The 20,864-nt window shown below is 39.1% G+C and overlaps 1 protein-coding gene across 10 annotated transcripts in view; it reads right to left on the minus strand.

Moving 5' to 3' along the window:
• The window catches only part of USP54 (ubiquitin specific peptidase 54), a 130,009-nt gene that overhangs the window by 99,471 nt on the left and 9,674 nt on the right, over positions 1–20,864 (minus strand). For 7 of the 10 annotated variants that reach the window (XM_070781922.1, XM_070781914.1, XM_070781924.1 and 4 more), the window contains exon 2: positions 20,003–20,044. The exons of 2 other annotated variants lie outside the window; for them this stretch is intronic. The gene's annotated coding sequence lies outside the window, so the exon portion shown is untranslated. Of the gene's footprint in view, positions 1–3,488; positions 3,982–20,002; positions 20,045–20,864 lie in introns of those variants that run through there. One more of the 10 variants, XM_070781917.1, reaches the window with a different exon arrangement.

A 20,864-nucleotide genomic window follows, 5' to 3' on the forward strand; every position in this document is an offset into this window, starting at 1 on the left:
AACTCCTGAGCCCACGCTCTAGAGCCCTCAAGGCCCAACTACTGAGCCTGTGCTCAGAAACAGAGAAGTCACTGCAATGAGAAGCCCACGCTTCACAACTATAGAGAAGCCCCTGCTCGCTGCAACTGGACAAAGCAATGAGCACCCAGTGCAGTCAAAAAGAAACACAAAAAAGCAAGGCCATTATGTCTATGGAAAATTAAAAGCCATGTAAGGAAAAAATTATCATCAGAGTATATAGCCCAAGTTCAATATCTGTATAATATAAACAACAATGATTTCACTCACAAAATACGTAACTAAGTTAAAAATATAAGGGAGAAGACATATATGTGTTTAAAAGTGCCAATACCTCATGTCCCTCATATTAAACACTTTTTATAGATTTAATAGCTTTTAAAAGTAATTGCTAAAAAAAAAAAAAGTAATTGTTATAAGTATACTATTACAAATACTTAAGAGAGCTGATTGTGGTTGCCACTGTGAGAGAGGATAACTGCTATTCTTTCTTCTATGCATATAAACTATTCAAATTTTTTAAACTATGCACATAGGTTACTTTGATAAAAATAAGATAAACTTCCTTGTAGGGAGAAAGAGGAAAGGGGCTTCGATTTTATCTCTATTGTTTTATTTCTAAGAGGGAAAGAAGAAAAATAAATGTTAATAGTAGTTAATTCTGAAAGGTGGGAACGTGGTATTATATATTTTTTCCATTTTAAATGCCATAAAATTTAAATAACTTTCTACACATTCATTTTAAATTATTTTACAATTTCCCAATACCCAAATCCCAACAGTTTCCTACATAAATGGATTCAGACCATTTTTGGTCTAGTCTGCCTCCCTTAGAATGCTTTCAACTTTGTCAGTGTACACTTAAGCCAATATGCAAAATGTGTTTCCAAACTAGTACAAAAATATATTGAAACCAATAGTTTTGTGACCTGGATAAACTTGTAACATAGCTAAAGGCATTTTTGGCAGCCATACTACCTAGGCAATTACTGTTACATTTGTGATTAACCAAAATTCCCAGTTATTTTTCACATGAACCACTGCCCAACCAGCTCTTCCTCATCCTGTTACTGGGCATTTGAGGTTTTGAGTTTAAACACAGGACTTATACTTGATAAATTTAATTTCAGTTTGACCCCATGATTTCACCTTATGGGCATAATTTTTCAAGCTATAGTCATCATCTGTCAAATTAACTATTCCTTCATCTTTGTAATACCTACATATCTAATTAACATGTTTTAAATTTGATCTAATAACCTAGTGGTTCTAAAGAGATGTAACAGAATTTAAGAATAGAAATAACAAGAAATTATTTATAATAATCAAACCTAAACTAAATCTTCTTGGTTAATACGCCATATCATCTGTTTGACCACTTATGTAATTTTTCTGGATTAACATTAATTTTACAGGTCTGCAGTTTTCCAACTACTTTCCTTTTTTCCTTGGATATCAGGATGGTTGACTCTTTCTGGTCTTTATGATTTCTCAAAGATTAACAACGGTGACTCTGAAATCATCAGCCAGTTAATTCAGTAATATGAAACTCAACTGAGCCTTAAAATTTTAATTCACTTTAAAATGATCATTCTTACTTACTATCCTGGGCTAGTTTCTAGTTTAGAATTTGCTATATACTTTCCAGTTTGAAAACTATTGTCCTTGCTGTTAATAATAATTTATACAGTACTTCTCTTTAAAAGACATTTAGAATCTCATCTCACCACCCTTATGGCAGAAAGCGAAGAAGAACTAAAGAGCCTCTTGATGAAAGTGCAAGAGGAGAGTGAAAAAGTTGGCTTAAAATTCAACATTCAGAAAACTAAGATCATGGCATCTGGTCCCATCACTTCATGGAAAATAGATGGAGAAACAATGACAGACTATCTTTCTGGGCTCCAAAATCACTGCCAGTGGTGACTGCAGCCATGAAATTAAAAGATGCTTGCTCCTTGGAAGAGAAGTTACGACCAACCTAGACAGCATATTAAAAAGCAGAGATATTACTTTGCCAAGAAAGGTCCACCTAGTCAAAGCTATGGTTTTTCCAGTGGTCATGTACAGATGTGAGAATTGGACTATAAAGAAAGCCGAGCGCCGAAGAATTGATGCTTTTGAACTGGGTGTTGGAGAAGAATCTTGAGAGTCCCTTGGACTGAAAGGAGATCCAACCAGTCCATCATAAAGGAAATCAGTCCTGAATATTCATTGGAAGGACTGATGCTGAAGCTGAAACTCCAGTACTTTGGCCATCCGATGCAAAGAACTGACTCACAGGAAAAGACCCGGATGCTGGGAAAGATTGAAGGCGGGAGAAGAAGGGAACGACAGAGGATGAGATGGTTGGATGGCATCACTGACTCAATGGACATGAGCTGTGTAAACTCCGGGAGCTGGTGATGGACAGGGAGGCCTGGTGTGCTGAAGTCCATGGGGTTGCAAAGAGTCGGAAATGACTGAGTGACTGAACTGAACTAAACTGATACAATACTTTTAAAAGACATTTAGAATTTCTCAAAAACCCTTTAAATAGGTTACAAAGAAATTAATATACCATTATGCTATTCTATATATAGGGGAATTGAAGCACAGAGAAACTTAAATTATTTACCCAAGGTCAAAGAGCTACAATGAATCAAAATCTATTGCAGTCTACCTACGGCTCTTTTTCATAAGGCTATGTAGCTCTCTAACACAAAACTACTTAAGACAGCAGACAAAACTTCTTGCTTAAAAACTGATTTTTCAGTTACTGGTTGACAAGAGTTAAGGAGCAGGTAGGTGTAAAGCAAGTGGGTGTAGCTGTAAAAGGGAAATATGATGTATCCTATGGTGGTGAAAATGCTCTGTACCTTCACTGTATCAATGTCAGTATGCTGGTTGTGACTCTGTACTATAGTTTTTCAAGATGTTACCACTGGGAGAAACTGGGTAAAGAATATATCACAACTAATTCTGAGTGAATTTTGAGAAATATCTCAAAAGAAAAAAAGTTTAAGAAAAACTAATTAATAATTGATATTTCTCTTTTAAGCCAACTTAATTTTAAAGAAGCTTACTTAAACTGAATAGGCAAATTAAAACAAAAAGTAAAACAGAATCAGGCATAGAGCTCTGAAAGTAAGCAGAATGGACTAAAAAGTGAAGTAAGTCCCACAAACTAAAGCTTTAAAAAAGCCATAATGATCTTTATTAATTAAAAGGGAGCCCTCAAGATTTTTATTTCCTAAAGAAGAAAAATAAAACAAGACAGTCTAGGAAATAAATTATTAAATCACCTCAAAAAGAATCACTAGAATAAAGCTAGAACCACCAAAGCTTTCCTCAACCCATGGTACACTTTACCGCAATCCTCAACTTGGAGAAAAAACAAATGTGCACATGTGTCGCCTTCACCGTGATATTTACAACCACACATTTCAGAAGAGTCCCAAAACTGCTTCTATTTTTTTTTTTTTGCTACTTACAAAGTGGCTAAAGCTTCAACCATTTCCTGATTCTCTCAGCTGCAGGACTTGCAATAAGGAAAACATTCACTCAGCATCTAGGGCAGGTCTGCTTGGAAGAATGAGCTCATCCCTTCAGATGTGCACCTGATCCTCAGGAAGCAGCTCCTCCTCCAGCCAGCAGGTCTTTGTATGTTTAAAGTGACACTCTCACCTGTGTAAGCACTTGGCCAGAGCCAGAACAACTCCTTCCCCGGACACGCCTACTGTCGCCCAGTCATTTCCTGCTCTGGCCACCTCACACAGCCACTACGTTTAGGCAGTCACGGCAGAACTGGCAGTTGCTGCTGCTCTCGTTATGGCCTCACTAGAGAAGAATCTTATTTTCACTTTACATGGAGGTCAGGTCCTTCACTACAATCCTGTGAACATCACACTACTTGTTTCAACAGGTCCTTGACCAGAGTCAGACCTGACAAGAATCACTCCTCTTTTTCAGAACTTACAGCTCATTTTTTAAACTAGGAATGTAACACTTGTACATCTCTCTTATTCTGCTTGTCCTGTCTACAAGTCTCAATTAACAGAGGCAGCTAAATGGACTGTTTGCAGTTATAGCTAAATGCTCCAAACTCAAGTTTGCCCCTCCATTTCACTACCTCTAAGAAAACATTCACTTTGCCATAGCTGGCTATTTACTAGCAAAGCAAATATTAATCCTAACTGAAAAGATACGTAGAACTCACATCAAAATGATGTAATAGTGGTATTTTAATTATTTTCCATCAAAAGTACGTGGGTACCAAACAGTCATTCAAAAAACATGTCTGTGCACCTGTTACATAAAACTATTTGACAGCGTGCCAAACTGGGCTTTCAACTTAAAAAAAAAAAAAAAACCCAGAAATCTAAGAATTAACCCTTCTCATCGCAGCATTCCAAGGACTTCTGCAGTATTCTCTGTCATGGTAAGCTTCTAATACACTAAGAGGCTGACTTTGGAATATAAATTAGTCAGCAAAACATCAAATTCACTACTGGTTACCTTTGAGAGATGGCAAGGGATTTGTGATCAAGAAGGGAAAACCCAGGGGCCTTCAACTTATTTAGTAATATTTAATTTGCTGGATAGTAGACACAAGGATACTTACTGTATTATTCTTTTTAAATATCTTAAGTCATAAATAATAAAATATTTTAAAACAGAGAAATTCTGAGCATCAAAAGACATAGTCAGAAGAGTGAAAGGCAACCCACACAATGGACAAAGTATCTGCAAATCATTTATCTGATATGGAGCTAATATCTAGAATATATAAAGAACTCCTTAAAACTTAACAACAATCAATTTAAAAGGGTACAAAGGACTCAAGTAGACATTGCTCTAAAGAAGATATACAAATGGCCAATAAGCACATGAAAAGATGCTCAAAATCATGGGTCTTTAGGAAAATGCAAAGCACAAAAAAAATGAAAATCGAAAACACTCATTAGGATGGCTACGATCAAAAAAAAAAAAAAAACTAGAATATTACAGTTGTTATTGAGGACATGAAGAGATGGGAACTGCCAGTGGGAATGTACAGTGGTGCAGCCACTGTAGACAATGGTGTGGCAATTTCTCAAAAAAAATTAAAAATGGAACTATCATACAATCCAGCAATTCCACTTCTGGGTATCCAAAAGAATCAAGAGAAGTGGCCAAGAGGATGAAAGACCTTGAACTCACTTCCTCCAATGGGTATGCCAAAATCACAATTATTTATAGAGGAAATACTGATGAGAAAAACTGGAAGACCAGCAGAAAGGATTTCTTCTACAGCTAAAGATATAAAGAAGAAAAGATGGGTAGGAGGGGTGGTGATATGGTATAGTCAAGACTCACATCCCCAGGAAGGCAATTACAATTGCCTAAATGGGAAGACAATTACAATTACCATGGTTCTCCTCAAAGAATGAGGAGTCCACGCCTCATATCCAGGCTCCTAGCCCTGGTTCCAGAGAAGGCAATGGCAAACCACTCCAGTACTCTTGTCTGGAAAATCCCACATACATTTCTCTAAGATCAGGAAAGAAACCAATCTACCAAATACATGAAAATAAAAACAGCAAATCAGGCAAAATGAGGTGACAGAAGAATATGCTCCAAATGAAGGAACAAGATTAAATCTCCAAAAGAACTAAGTGAGTGGAGATAAGCAATCTATTCAATAAAGAGTTCACGATAATGATCATAAAGATGTTCAAGGAACTCAGGAGAAGACTGGATGAAGAGAGTCAGAAGTTAGAGGTTTTTAACACAGAGTTGGAGAATATAAAAAAGAACCAAAAAGAGTTGAAAAATACAGTAAATGAAATGAAAAATACACTAGAAGGCAGCAACAGTAGATTAGATGATACAGAGGTACAGAGCAGCAAGCTGGAAGACAGCGTCGTGAAAATCACTAAAGCTAAAAAGAAAAAAGAAAAGAAATGAAGACAGCTTGAAAGACCTCTCAGACAATATCAAGCACACTAACATTCACATTGTAGGGGTCCCAGAAGGAAAAGTGGGAAAAAAGAGACAGAGAACATATTTCAAGATATAATACAGGAAAACTTACCTAACCTGGAAAAGAAAACAAACATTCAGGCCCAGGAAACAGAGAGATCCCAAAAGGATCAATCCAAAGAGGATGACAAGTAAACACACTGTAATTAAAACGGCAAAAACTAAAGAAGAGAGAATATTAAAAATAAGCAACGTAAAAGCAAAAAGTTACAGATGAACTCCCATAAGGCTGTTCAGTAGAATTCTGAAGGCCAGAGGGAGTGGCACAATATATTTAAAATGATGAAATAGAAAAACCTATAACCAAGAATACTTAACCTCCCAAGGCTTTCATTCAGATTTGATAGAGAAATATGAAGTTTTACTGACAAGCAAAGGCTAGCTAAGAGTTCAGCACCACCAAACCAGCTTTCGGAGAGGGCAGTGGCACCCCACTCCAGTACTCTTGCCTGGAAAATCCCATGGACGGAGGAGCCTGGTGGGCTGCAGTCCATGGGGTCGCTAAGAGTCGGACATGACTGAGCGACTTCACTTTCACTTTAAACTTTCATACATTGGAGAAGGAAATGGCACCCCACTCCAGTGTTCTTGCCTGGAGAATCCCAGGGACGGGGGAGCCTGGTGGGCTGCCGTCTATGGGGTCGCACAGAGTCGGACATGACTGAAGCGACTTAGCAGCAGCAGCAAACCAGCTTTACAGAAACATTTAGCATGGTTAAGAACCCACCTTCCAATGCAGGGGATGTGGGTTCAATCCCTAGTCAGAGAACCAAGATTCCACATGCTGCAAGGCAATTAAACCTGCACGCCACAACTCCTGAGCCCCTGCACCGCAACTAGAGAGAAGCTCACATGACGCAACTGGAGAAGCCCGCTCTGCAACCTAGAGCCCACACGCCACACTGAAGATCCCATGTACCAAACAAAGACCCAGTGCAGTCATATAAATAAATGTTTCTTAAAGAAATGTTTAGGTAACTTCTCTGAGTAAAAAGAAAATCCACAACTAGAAATACAAAAACTACAAAAGGGGCTTCCCTGGTGGCTCAGTGGTAAAGAATCTGCTGGCCAACACAGGAAAAATGGGTTCGATCCCTGATTTAGGGATCCCACAACTAATGAAGCCCACATGCCCTAGAGCCCGCGCTCTGTGACAAGAGAAGCCATCACAATAAGAAGCTTGTACACTGCAACTAGAGAGTAATCCCCGCTAGATGCAACTAGAGAAAAGCCCATGCAGCAATGAAGACCTAGCACAGTCAAAAATAAATAAATAAAAATTTAAAAAAGAAAATTACAAAAGGCAAAATCTCATTGGTAAATGTAATAAACCAACCATACATAAAGCTAGTAGGAAAGTTAAAAGACAAAAATAATCTATATCCACAGTAAGTAGTTAAGGTATACACAAAGATGTAATAGAATATGATTTCAAAATCAGCAAACATGGGTTGGGGGGGAGAGTAAAAATGCAGGGTTGTTAAAATGCATTTGAACTTAAAAGATCTGCAGCTTAAAATAATCACATACACACACACACACACACACACACACACACACACCCACGTGGTTGTTGTTTAGAAGCTAAGTCATCTCCAACTTTTTTGTAATCCCATGAACTGTAGCTCCCCAGGCTCCTCTGTCCATAATACTTCCCAGGCAGGAATACTGGAGTGGGTTGCCATTTCCTTCTCCTGAGATCTTCTTGACCCAGGGATCAAATCCATGTCTTCTACACTGGCAGGTGGATTCTTAACCACTGAGCCACCAGGGAAGCCCATATAGACATATAACTATGTAAAAACTTTCATGGTTACCATAAACCAAAAATCTATAATAAACAAACACACCATAATAAAGAGAAAGGAATTCAAACAGAACAGATAGCCATCAAATTAAAATGTAAAAGATCAAAAGAAGGATGATTTCATTTATATTTGGAATCTAAAAAACAAAACAAATGAATAAACAAAACATAATTATAGATACAGAGAACAAATAAGTGATTTCCAGAGGGAAGGGGAGCTGGGGGAGGAAAGAGATAGGTAAGGGAGATCAAGAGGTACAAACTTTCAGCTGTAAAATAAATGAATCTCTGGTATGAAATGTACAATCTGGGGAATATATTCAATAATTAAGAAATATCTTTGTATGGTGATATATCGTAAGCAGACTTAGCATGGTGATCATTTGAAATATATAGAAATATTAAATCACTATGATGGGTAACTGGAACTAACATAGTGTTGTAGGTCAACTGTACTTCAAAACAAACAAACTCATAGAAAAAGAGGTCAACTTTGTGGTTACCAAGGCAGGAAGGGGAAGGAGGGAGAACTGGATGAAAGTAATCAAAAGGTACAAATTCATAGCTATAAGATAATTAAGTACTAGTGATGTAATGTACAACATCAAGGTTATGGTTTTTCCAGTGGTCATGTATGGATGTGAGAGTTGGACTGTAAAGAAAGCTGAGCGCCAAATAATTGATGCTTTTGAACTGTGGTGTTGGAGAAGACTCTAGAGAGTCCCTTGGACTGCAAGGAGATCCAATCAGTCCATTCTGAAGGAGATCAGTCCTGGGATTTCTTTGAAAGGAATGATGCTAAAGCTGAAACTCCAGTACTTTGGCCACCTCATGCGAAGAGTTGATTCATTGGAAAAGACTCTGATGCTGGGAGGGATTGGGGGCAGGAGGAGAAGGGGACGACAGAGGATGAGATGGCTGGATGGCATCACTAACTCGATGGACGTGAGTCTGAGTGAACTCCGGGAGTTGGTGATGGACAGGGAGGCCTGGTGTGCTGCGATTCACGGGGTCGCAAAGAGTCGGACACGACTGAGCGACTGAACTCAGAACTATATGTTATGTATGAAAGTTGTAAGATAGCAAATCTTGAGAGTTCTCATCTCAAGGAAAAATTTTTTCTATTTCTTTAATTTTGTGTCTATATGAGGTGATGAAAGTGAAAGTGTTAGTCACTCAGTTGTGTTTGACTCTTTGTGACCCCATGGACTGCAGCCCTCCAGGCTCCTCTGTCCATGGGATTTTCCAGGCAAGAATACTGGAGTAGTTGCCGTTTCCTTCTCCAAGAGATCTTCCTGACCCAGGGATCAAACCTGGGTTTCCTGCATTGCAGGCTGATTCTTTACCATGTGAGCCACCAGGAAACCAAACATGAGATAATGGGTGTTCACTAAACTTACTGTGATAATCATTTCATGATGTATGTAAATCAAATCATTATGCCGTGCACCTTAAACTTACACAGTGCTATGCATCAATTATATCTCAATAAAACCGAAGGAAAAAAGAAACGAAAGCAAGGTCTCAAAGAGACTACTGTATGCCCATATTCACAGCAGCATTATTCACAACAGCCAGAAGATGGAAGCAACCCAAGTGAACCAATAAGCAAAATGTGAAATATACAGACAGCGGAATATTATTCAGCCTTGTAAAGGAACAAAATTCTGATACATGCTACAATACATATGAACCTTATGCTAGGTGAAATAAGCTATGCACAAAAGGACGAATACTCTATAATTTATTTATGTTAGGTACCTAAAGAGGCAAATTTAGAAACAAAAAGTAGAATTGTGGTTGCCAAGCACCGTGGGAAGGGAAGAATGGGGAGGAGTTGTTTAATGGGTATTGAGTTTCAGTTTTGCAAGATAAGAAGAGTTTTGGAGATTGGTTACACAACAATGTGCCTATGTTTAGAACTACTGTCACTCATAAAATGTAAGGTGATAAATTCTTCTTTGTATATTTTACCACAAATAAAAACAGAGAGAACTAATCAAAATAGATCTTAACCCACTAAATATATTGAATTCAAACAGTCTGCTGCTTTTCTCTTCTTTCAGAAATTAATTCAAGCTTTATTGGTGATCTCTGTGGGAAAAAACTGACGTGCCATAGACAATAAACAAATTCATTGCTCTCATCAATTTCATACAACTGAAGAACCTAATATATTGGGGGGCAGCTAATGTACACGTGAAGAAGTACAAAGTGTAGACACACCTCATTTAATTGAGCTTCACTTTTTTTAACAGTAGTTTATTTCTTTATTTATTTTGGCTGTGCTGCTCTTCACTCTTCTCTAGTCTCAGTGAGCAAGGCCTACTCTCTAGTTGTGGCACGCAGGCTTGTCATGACAGTGGCATCTCCTGTTGCAGAGCGTGGGCTGCAGGGCACGCAGGTTTCAGGAGCTGCCGCACATGGGTTCATTAGTTACAGTTCCAGGCTCTAGAATACAGGCTCAATAGTTGCGGCCCAGGGGCTTCGTGGCATGTGGGATCTTCCCAGATTAGGGATCAAACCCATGTCTCCCGCACTGGCAGGTGAATTCATTACCACTGAGACACCAGGGAAGTCCAGAGAAGGCAATGGCACCCCACTCCAGTACTCTTGCCTGGAAAATCCCATGGACGGAAGAGCCTGGTAGGCTGCAGTCCATGGGGTCGCGAAGAGTCGGACACGACTGAGCGACTTCACTTTCACTTTTCACTTTCATACACTGGAGAAGGAAATGGCAACCCACTCCACTATTCTTGCTTGGAGAATCCCAGGGACGGCAGAGCCTGGTGGGTTGCCGTCTATGGGGTCACACAGAGTCGGACACGATTGAAGTGACTTAGCAACAACACCACCAGGGAAGTCCCCATTTTTTCATTATTATACTTGTTATGGCAGTCTCTGATCAGCAATCTCTGCTGTTAATGTTATTTTGGGGCATCACAAATCATGCCCATGTAACACAACAAATTTCATAAACGTTGCTCTGTTCTGACCAATCCACCAACCAGCTGTTCCCCCTTCTCCCTCTTCTAGAGCTTCCCTATTCCCTGAGACACAACAATATAGAAATTAAAAACCCTACACTGGCCTCTAAGTGTTCAAATGAAAGGAAGAGTCACATGTCTCTCACTTTAAATCAAAAGCTAGAAGCGATTAAGCTTAGTGAGGAAGGAACGTCAAGAGCCAAGACAAGCTGAAAGCTATGTCTTATGCAGGAAACAGTTGGCCAAGTTGTTAATGCAAAGGAAAAGTTCTTGAAGGAAATTAAAAGTGCTACTCCAGTGACACATGAATGATAAGAAAGTGAAACAGCCGTACTGCTGATATGGAGAAAGTGTTTGTGGTCTGGGTAGAAGATCAAACCAGCCACAACATTCTCTTAAACCAAAACTTATGCCAGAGCAAGGCCCTAAACGCTACTCAATTCTGTGAAGGCCGAGAGAAGTAAGGGAGCTGTAGAAGAAAAGTTTGAAGCTAACAGAGGTTGGTTCACGAGGTTTAAGGAAAGCAGTCATCTCCGTAACACAGAAACCCAAGGTGAAATAGCAAGTGCTGATGTAGAAGGTACAGCAAGTTATTCAGAAGATATGGCTAAGACAATTAATAAAGGTGGGTACACTAAACAACAGATTTTCAATGTAGACAAAATAGCCTACTATTAGAAGAAAATGACATTTAGGACTTTCATAGCTGGAGAGAAGTCAAAGTCCAGCTTCAAAGCTTCAAAACACAGCCTGACTCTCTTGTTAGGGGCTAATCCTGTTATCAAACCAAATTCAACCTGTCTAACAGACAGCAAAGTCAATCTAATGACACCAAGCTGTGGTGAAGGAAAGTACAGCACTTGTTACATGGCACCAAGCAAGAACAGGTAACTCAAGCTCAAAAGACCAAAACTCCCTGATGGCTTTCAGGCAAGGGTTTTTAAAGGCAACATTAGAATTGAGGATTGCAGAGTGCGTGATCAGCTTATGGACTTCTTTCCAATTGGTCGATGATGAGGTAACAGGATGACATTTTAGAAATTTTAATCATCAACCTTCTGGTTCCAATCAGTCTAGGGTCTGTGAAAAATTCTTAAAAAGATGGGACTACCAGACAACCTTATCTGCTTCCTGAGAAATCTGTATGCAGGTCAGGAAGCAACAGTTAGTACTGGACATGGAACAACAGACTGGTTCCAAATTGGGAAAGGAGGATGTGAAGGCTTTATATTGTCACCTGCTTATTTAACTGATGTGCAGAGTACACTGTGCAAAATACCGGACGGGAGGAAGCACAAGCTGAAATCAAGATTGCCGGGAGAAATACCAATAACCTCAGATACGCAGATGACACCACTGTTATGGCAGAAAGCAAAGAAGAACTAAAGAGCCTATTGATGAAAGTGAAAGAGGAGTGAAAAAGCTGGCTTAAAACTCTCAACATTCAAAAAAACTAAGATCATGGCATCCGGTCTCATCACTTCATGGCAAATAGATGGGGAAACAGTGGAAACAGTGACAGACTTTATTTTCTTGGGCTCCAAAATCACCGCAGATGGTGACTGCAGCCATAAAATCAAAAGCTACTTCCTCTCTGGAAGAAAAGCTATGACCAACCTAGACAGCATATTAAAAAGCAGAGACGTTACTTTGCCAACAGAGGTCCGTCTAGTCAAAGCTATGGTTTTTCCAGTAGTCATGTACAGATATAAGAGTTGGACTATAAAGAAAGCTGAGGGACAAAGAATTGATGCTTTTGAACTGTGGTGTTGGAGAAGACTCTTGAGAGTCCCTTGAACTGCAAGGAGATCAAATCAGTCAATCCTGAAGGAAATCAGTCCTGAATATTCATTGGAAGGACTGATGCTGAAGCTGAAACTCCAATACTTTGACCACCTGATGTGAAGAACTGACTCATTGGGAAAGACCCTGATACTAGGAAAGATTGAGGGCGGGAGAAGTAGGGGACAACAGAGGATGAGATGGTTGAATGGCATCACCGACTAGATGGGCATCAGTTTGAGCAAGGTCTGGGAACTGGTGATGGACAGGTAAGCCTGGTGTGCTGCAGTCCATGGGGTTGCAAAGAGTCAGACATGACTGAGCAACAGAACTGAACTGAATCTAAGGTCTAGTGCTTATGGTTAGTATACAGTCACCATTCTACATCTGGGTGGGGATTTTAGTTTCTGCAGAGCATCTCAAAGATATGTGTCATATTGTTACGTATATCCCTTCAGGAGGAACTAAGAGTCCTGTGATTCTGTTTTATCACTGAACTATGGTTTAAGCTATCATTACTTTTTTCGCTTGATTGCTTTTCCTTTGTTTCTGCATTTCCTCATTTCTCTAATTAATAACTACTTGAGTCTGCTCTGTGGAATTCTGCCTCCTAGGGAAGGCCTAGGAGACTAAAACATTTTCTACAAACAAGAAACAGGGGTTATGGAAGCGCTTTTGTACTTGGTAAGGCCCCACAGGGTCCTGCTCGGTTTCAATATAGTCGGTGACTTTAAGTCAAAACCAACAATCATTTACTGTTTCAAAAACCTTAGGGCCCTTATGAATTATGCTGTCTACTCTGTCTGTATTCTATAAATGGAACAACAAATGGACATAAACGGTAGGGACCTAACAGAAAGAGAAGATATTCAGAAGAATACAAAGAAGAATTATACAAAAAAGATCTTAATGGCCAGAATAAACACAATGGTGTGATCACTTACCAGGATGTCAGGAACCAGACATCCTGGAGTGCGAAGTCAAGTGGACCTTAAGAAGCATCACAACAAACAAAGCTAGTAGAGGCGATGGAATTTCAGCTATTTCAAATCCTAAAAGATGATGCTGTTAAAGTGCTACACTCAATATGTCAGCAAATTTGGAAAACTCAACAGTGGCCACAGGACTGGAGAAGGTCAATTTTCATTCCAATCCCAAAGAAGGGCAATGCCAAAGAATGTTCAAACTACCACACAATTGCACTCATTTCACATGCTAACAAGATAATGCTCAAAATCCTTCAAGCTAGGCTTCAACAGTATGTGAGCTAAGAACTTCCAGATGTATAAGCTGGAAGTGAAAAAGGCAGAGGAACCAGAGATCAAATTGTCAACATTTGTTGGAACACAGAAAATGAGTTCCAGAAAAACATCCACTTCTGCTTCTCTGACTACACTAAAGCCTTTGACTGTGTGGATCACAACAAACTGTGGAAAATACTTAGAGATAGGAATACCAGACCACCTTAGCTGTCTCCCGAGAAAACTGTATGCAGGTCAAGAAGCAACACTTAGAACTGGACATGGAACAACACACTGGTTCAAACTTGAGAAAGGAGTACATCAAGGCTGTATATTGTCACCCTGTTTATTTAACTTATAGCAGAGTACATCATGCAAAATGCCAGGCTGAATGAAGCACAAGCTGGAATCAAGATTGCCAGGAGAAATATCAATAACCTCGGATATGCAGATGACACCACCCTTATGGCAGAAAACAAAGAGGAACCAAAGAGCCTCTTGATGAGGGTGAAATAGGAGAGCAAAAAAGCTGGCTTAAAACTCAACATTCAAAAAACTAAGATCATGACATCTAGCCCCATCACTTCATGGCAAATAGATGGGGAAACAATGGAAATAGTGACAGATTTTATTTCCTTGGGCTTCAACAAAATCACTGTGGATGGTGACAGCAGCCATGAAATTAAAAGATGCTTGCTCCTTGGAAGAAAAGCTAAGACAAACCTAGATAGCATATTGAAAAGCAGAGACGTTACTTTGCCATCAAAGGTCCATATAGTCAAAGCCATGGTTTTCCAGTACTCACATACGGATGTGAGAGCCAGATCATAAAGAAGGCTGAGTGCCGAAGAATTGATGTTTTCAAACTGTGGTGTTTGCGAAGACTCTTGAGAGTCCCTTGGACAGCAAGGAGATCAAACCAGTCAATCTTAAAGGAAATCAACCCTGAATATTCACTGGAAGGACTGATTCTGAAGCTGAAGCTCTAATACTTTGGCCACCTGATGCGAAGAGCTGACTCATTGGAAAAGACCCTAATTGGGAAAGATTGAAGGCAGGAGGAGAAGGGAATGAGAGAGGATGAGATGGGATCGTATCACCAACTCAATGGACATGAGTTTGAACAAACTCCAGAAGATGGTAAAGGACAGGGAAGCCTGACGTGTTGCAATCCATGGAGTCGCAAAGAGCTGGACACAACTGAGCAACTGAACAACAGTACTCTGTCTGTGTTCTGTAAATGGAACAACAGAGCCTGGATGACAGCATATCCGTTTACATGGTTTACTGAATATTTTAAGTCCTGTGTTGAGACCTATAACTCAGAAAAAAAGATTCTTTGCAAAATATTGCTGTTCATTGACAATGTACCTGGTCACCTAAGAGTTCTGATGGAGATATACCAAATTAATGTTTTCATGCTTGCTAACACAACATCCATTCTGTAGCTCATGGATCAAGGAGAAATTTTGACTTTCAGGTCTTATAAAAACAGGAGGGAAGGAAATAACCTCTAAAAGAATGACACAGCCCTTGAGGATAAGACACAAACTGGTCAGAACCAGCTAGGTCCAAGATGCAGAAGATTTGATTTTCATGAATCTTGAGCCTCATTATATGCTCACTGCAATATTAATACATTAGCATCTAAATGACACACCTACAGTATCACTGGTGTCATGACACTTTGGAGGCTAACCATAAAAGGTCTAAAAGTGAGCAGTGGCCCGATTCCTGGAAATCTCTGCCCCTTCCCCAAAACCCTCCCACTCCTTAAAACTAACCACACACTCTATCTGTGGAGAGTGTTTCTCCTAAGGCCATTCTCATCTCACCTTTTGAGATGGATTGTAGTCTGTCTATGGACTGTGTATCTAGATAAATCCACTTCCTATCTATCACTCTGTCCCTCACTGAGACATAGAGAACCTGAGCTTTATTAAGTTCTGAGACCAGGCGTGTGATCTCAATTAAAAGACAGTGGGATCAGGTCTCAATCTGGGTGGGCAGTTTCATTATTATTTAAGAAACACATTTTGTAAAGCCATAGCTGCCATGCTGCTTGTATTGCTGGTTAAGTGATAGAATTTCTGTCATGTGGGAAGCCCAGGTTTGACTCAGAATATACTGCACATCCCTTTAGGGTTTCTCCGATGGCTCGGCAGTAAAGAATCCACCTGCAGTGCAAGAGATACCGGAGATGCAGGTTCAGTCTCTGGGTCGGGAAGATCCCCTGGAGGAAGAAATAACAACCCACTCCAGTATTCTTGCCTAAGAAATCCCATGGACAGAGAAGCCTGGCAAGCTACAATCCAAAGGGTCACAAAGAGTCAAACACAACTGAGCACGCATACACACAGCTGCTATAGACAGTAATTCCTCTAATTGATCTGGACAAAGTCAAGTGAAAACCTTCTGGAAAGCACACTCTTCATTCTAAAAGCCATTAAGAATATTTGTGAGGAATTCTTTGGTGGTCCAGTGGTTAGGACTCTCATTGCCAGGGGCCTGGGTTCAATCCCTGGTTGGGGAACTAAAATCCCACAAGCCATGAGGACTGATCAAAAAAAAAAATAATAATAATAATAATATTTGTGATTCATGGGAACAGGTCAAATATCAGGAGTTTGGAAGAGGTTTATTCCAACCTTCATGGATGACTTTGAGGGGTTCATGATAAAACTTGAACAGATAAGGAGTTACTTCTACAGATGAGCAAAGAATATGGTTTTTTGAGATGGAATCTACTCCTAGTGAACATGCTTGAAGACTGCTGAAATGACAACAAAAGATTTAGAATACTGCATAAACTTAGTTCATAAAACAGTGGCAGGTTTGGAGAGGACTGACTCCAATTTTGAAAGAAATTCTACTGTGGGTAAAAGGCTATCAAAACAGCATTGCATAGTACAGAGAAGTCATTTGTAAAAGGAATAGTCACTTGATGTGGCAAAGTTCATTGTTCTCTTATTTTAAGAAGCCATCACTACCACCCTAAGCTTTAGCAACCATCACCTCGATGGCCTGATGGCTCAGTCTGCAGCAGACCCTCCAACAGCAGAAAGATTACAATTTGCTGAAGGCTCAGATGTTGGTTAGCATTTTTTAGCAATAAAGTATTTTTTAACTAAGATATATATATATTTGGGGGCGTTTCTTGGTGGTCCAGGGTTAGGACTTTCACTGCCATGGTCCTGATTGAATCCCTGGTCAGGGAACTAAGATCCCACAAGCCTGAGAGCACAGTTAAAAGAAGTGTATTTTTTAGATATAATGCTATTTCATACTTAGGCGACTACAGTATACTGTGTATGTTTACAGTATATTATATAGTAAACTATATTTACTCTTATATCCAGTGGCATACAAAAACTCAGTTGACCCGCTTTATTGCAGTATTCTTTTTATTGTGGTGCTCTGGAACCAAACTGCCTGGAAATATCATTACTAAGATTTCCTGAAAAAAATGAAGATTTAACCTAAAGGTATGCAGTCCCCAAAACTAAGATGAGAGCTTAAAAAAGAAATAATTATTATTCTTCACATTTAATACAAAGTTTGAAATCTGCATTAAATTGTATTAGCCCAATTCCTGAGGTTTATTTAGAAAGGGTGGAGATAAGGAAACTATAATTAAAAAACTAAGAAATAATCCTTCAGAGGAAGTATGTGCTTCATAGGGTTATTGTAAAGAATAAATGAATCATTGCATGTAAAGTTTGAGCAGAGTGGCTGGTACATGGTATTGCTCAACAGAAGTTATTGTTGGAGAAAACCTTCTCCATTTTCTCATGTCCCCATTTTTCCCTCTTAAGCCAACATCATCAAAATTAGTTTGACTGTATTTAACACAAACATGTACAAAACTTAAAACATGGGTTTGGGTGGACTTCAGGAGTTGGTGATGGACAGGGAGGCCTGGCATGCTGTGGTTCACGGGGTTGCAAAGAGTCGGACACGACTGAGCAACTGAACTGAACTGAACTGACGCAGTTCACAAAGTTATTTTTACAATCACTGTAACTTAATACTTACAACAGTTCAATGAAGAAACAAAGGAAAACTAAAATTTGAGTGCCTATTACATGACAGCTACTATACTGAGAATTAACTTGTAGTATTTCACTTAATTTGTTCAGGTAGGTTATTATTATCCTAATTTCACAGATAAGAGAATTAAGGTTCAGAAATATTTAGTAGTTTGACCAACTTCACACAGCAGCATTAAATTGAAGGGCTGAGATTTGAATTCTGTCTAGCTCCAAAGTTCATATTCATATGACTAAAAACTATTTTCAGCCCTATAAGAGTTTCTCATTCTCTTATTCAATTATTCTTTCATTCACTCCTTCACTCAATCAAACAATTCAACAGTGCCAGCACACTGCTGTAAGCTACCAATATAAAAATTAATAAAACAGCATCTGCTCTCATAGCCTAGAGGGTGTGTATGTCTGAAGGAGGGATGGATGAACACAAATCAACCAGAATACAATTAAGTAAGAATTCAATAATAGTAATATAAGCCAAATGCTACTGAAATATGGAGGTTAAATACTAGCTTAGGGGAATAAGAAAAAGCACCATAGAAGACACAGTTTCACCTGAAATTTTTAAAATATGTGATTACAACTTGATAAAGAGCATCTACACAAAAGCCTGCAGCTAACATCACACTTAAAGGTGAAATAATACTTTCCCCTTAAGGTTAAGAAATATACAATGAGGTTGTATATTGTCACCCTGCTTATTCAACATATATGCAGAGTATAGCATGGGAAATGCTGGGCTGGATGAATCACAAGCTGGAATCAAGATTACCAGGAGAAATATCAACAACCTCAGATATGCACATAATACCACCCTAATGGAAAAAATGAAGAGGAACTAAAGAGACTCTTGGTGACAATGAAAGAGGAAAGTAAAAAAGCTGGCTTTAAACTCAACATTCAAAAAGAACTAAGATCATGGCATTCAGTCCCATCACTTCATGGCAAGTAGAAGGAGAAAAAGTAGAAACAGTGACAGATTTTATTTTCTTGGATTCCCAAATCACTGTAGACAGTGACTATAGCCATGAAATTAAAAGATGCTTGCTCCTTGGAAAGGAAAGCTATGACAAACCTAGGCAGTGTATTAAAAAGCAGAGACATCACTTTGCCAATAAAGGTCCATATAGTCAAAGCTATGGTTTTCCCAGTAGTCATGTAAAAGATGTGAGAGTTGGCTGAGTGCTGAAAAAATGATGCTTTTGAACTATGGTGCTAGGGAAGACTCTTGAGAGTTCCTTGGACTGCAAGGAGATCAAACCAGTCAATCCTGAAGGAAATCAACTCTGAGTATTCTTTGGAAGGACTGATACTGAAGATGAAACTCCAATATATTGACCATCTGATATGAAGAGCAGACTCATTGGAAAAGACCCTGATGCTGGGAAAGACTGAAGGCAAAAGAAGGGGGCAGCAGAGGACGAAAAGATTAAATAGCATCACCAACTCAATGGACATGAATTTGAGCAAACTCCAGGAGACAGCAAAGGGCAGGGAAGCCTGGAATGCTGCAGTCTATGGGATTGCAAAGAGTCAGACATAACTTAGTGATTGAACAACAACAAACAGGAACAAAGCAAGGAGGTCTGCTGTCGTTATATTTAATATCAGCAGTTCTAGGCACTGTAATTAGCAAGAAAGAGGAATAAAACACACACAGATTGCAAAGGGAGAAATAAAACTCTATTTGTAAATGACATAATGTCTATATAGACAATCCCAAGGAATATACAAAAACACTCCTAGAAGTAATAATAAGGTCACGGGATATAAGATCAACACACAAAAATCAATAGATTTCTATATACAGTTGACCCTTGAACAATACAGGGGTTAGGGAAGCAGACACCCTGAGCAGTGGAAAATCCCTACATAACTTTACAGTCACCCGCCAGTATCCATGGCTCCATACCCCGCCATTCAACCAAAGGAAGAGTATGTAGTATTACAGTATGTATTTTTCTCTAAAAATCCATATATAAGTGGACCTGTATCATTCAAACCTGTGTTGTTTAAGGGTCAATTGTACTAACAAAAGATGTGCAGAAATCAAAATTAAAAACATATTACCATTTACAATCACTCTAAAAAATTAAATACTTAAGTATATACACTTACCAAAAACATGTACAGGGTCTGTATGCTGAAAGTTAAAAAATGCTGAAAGAAAGAGTTCAAAGAAGACATAAATAAATAGGCTTGTTCATTGACCGGAAGACTCAACATGATAAAACTGTCAATTCTCCCCAGATTAATATATAAGTTTAATGCAATTCCTATCAAAATCCTAGTAAGGCTTTTTTAAGACTTAAACAAATTTATTCTAAAATTTACATGGAAAGGTACAGACTCTAAAACTGCTGAAACAATCTTGATAAAGAATAATAAGTGGAAGGAATTATTCTATCCAATATCAAGCTTATTACAAAGCTCTAGTCATCAAAAGAGTTTGATACTGATACATAGATTAATGGAACAGAATGCTACTGCTAAGTAACTTCAGTCGTGTCTGACTCTGTGCGACCCCATAGACAGCAGCCCACCAGGCTCCCCCATCCCTGGGATTCTCCAGGCAAGAACACTGGAGTGGATTGCCATTTCCTTCTCCAATGCATGAAAGTGAAAAGTGAAAGTGAAGTTGCTCAGTCGTGTCCGACCCTCAGAGATCCCACGGACTGCAGCCTTCAAGGCTCCTCCGTCCATGGGATTTTCCAGGCAAGAGTACTGGAGTAGGGTCCCATTGCCTTCTCCAAATGGAACAGAATAGAGAACCCCAAATTAAGGACCTACATAAATATTCTTAGGGCTTCCCAGGTGGCTCAGTGGTAAAAGAATCCACTTGCCAATGAAGGAGACAGTTTGATTTTTGACAAAAATGAAAAAACAATTTAAAGGAAAAAGGAAAACCTTTTCAACAAATAGTGCTGGAGCAACTAAAATTCCATTGCAAAGAAATTAATTAAACTTAAACTTCATACCT

This window comes from Bos indicus, chromosome 28 (genome assembly GCF_029378745.1).
Source record: "Bos indicus isolate NIAB-ARS_2022 breed Sahiwal x Tharparkar chromosome 28, NIAB-ARS_B.indTharparkar_mat_pri_1.0, whole genome shotgun sequence".
In the NCBI taxonomy this organism is placed as follows: Eukaryota; Metazoa; Chordata; class Mammalia; order Artiodactyla; family Bovidae; genus Bos; species Bos indicus.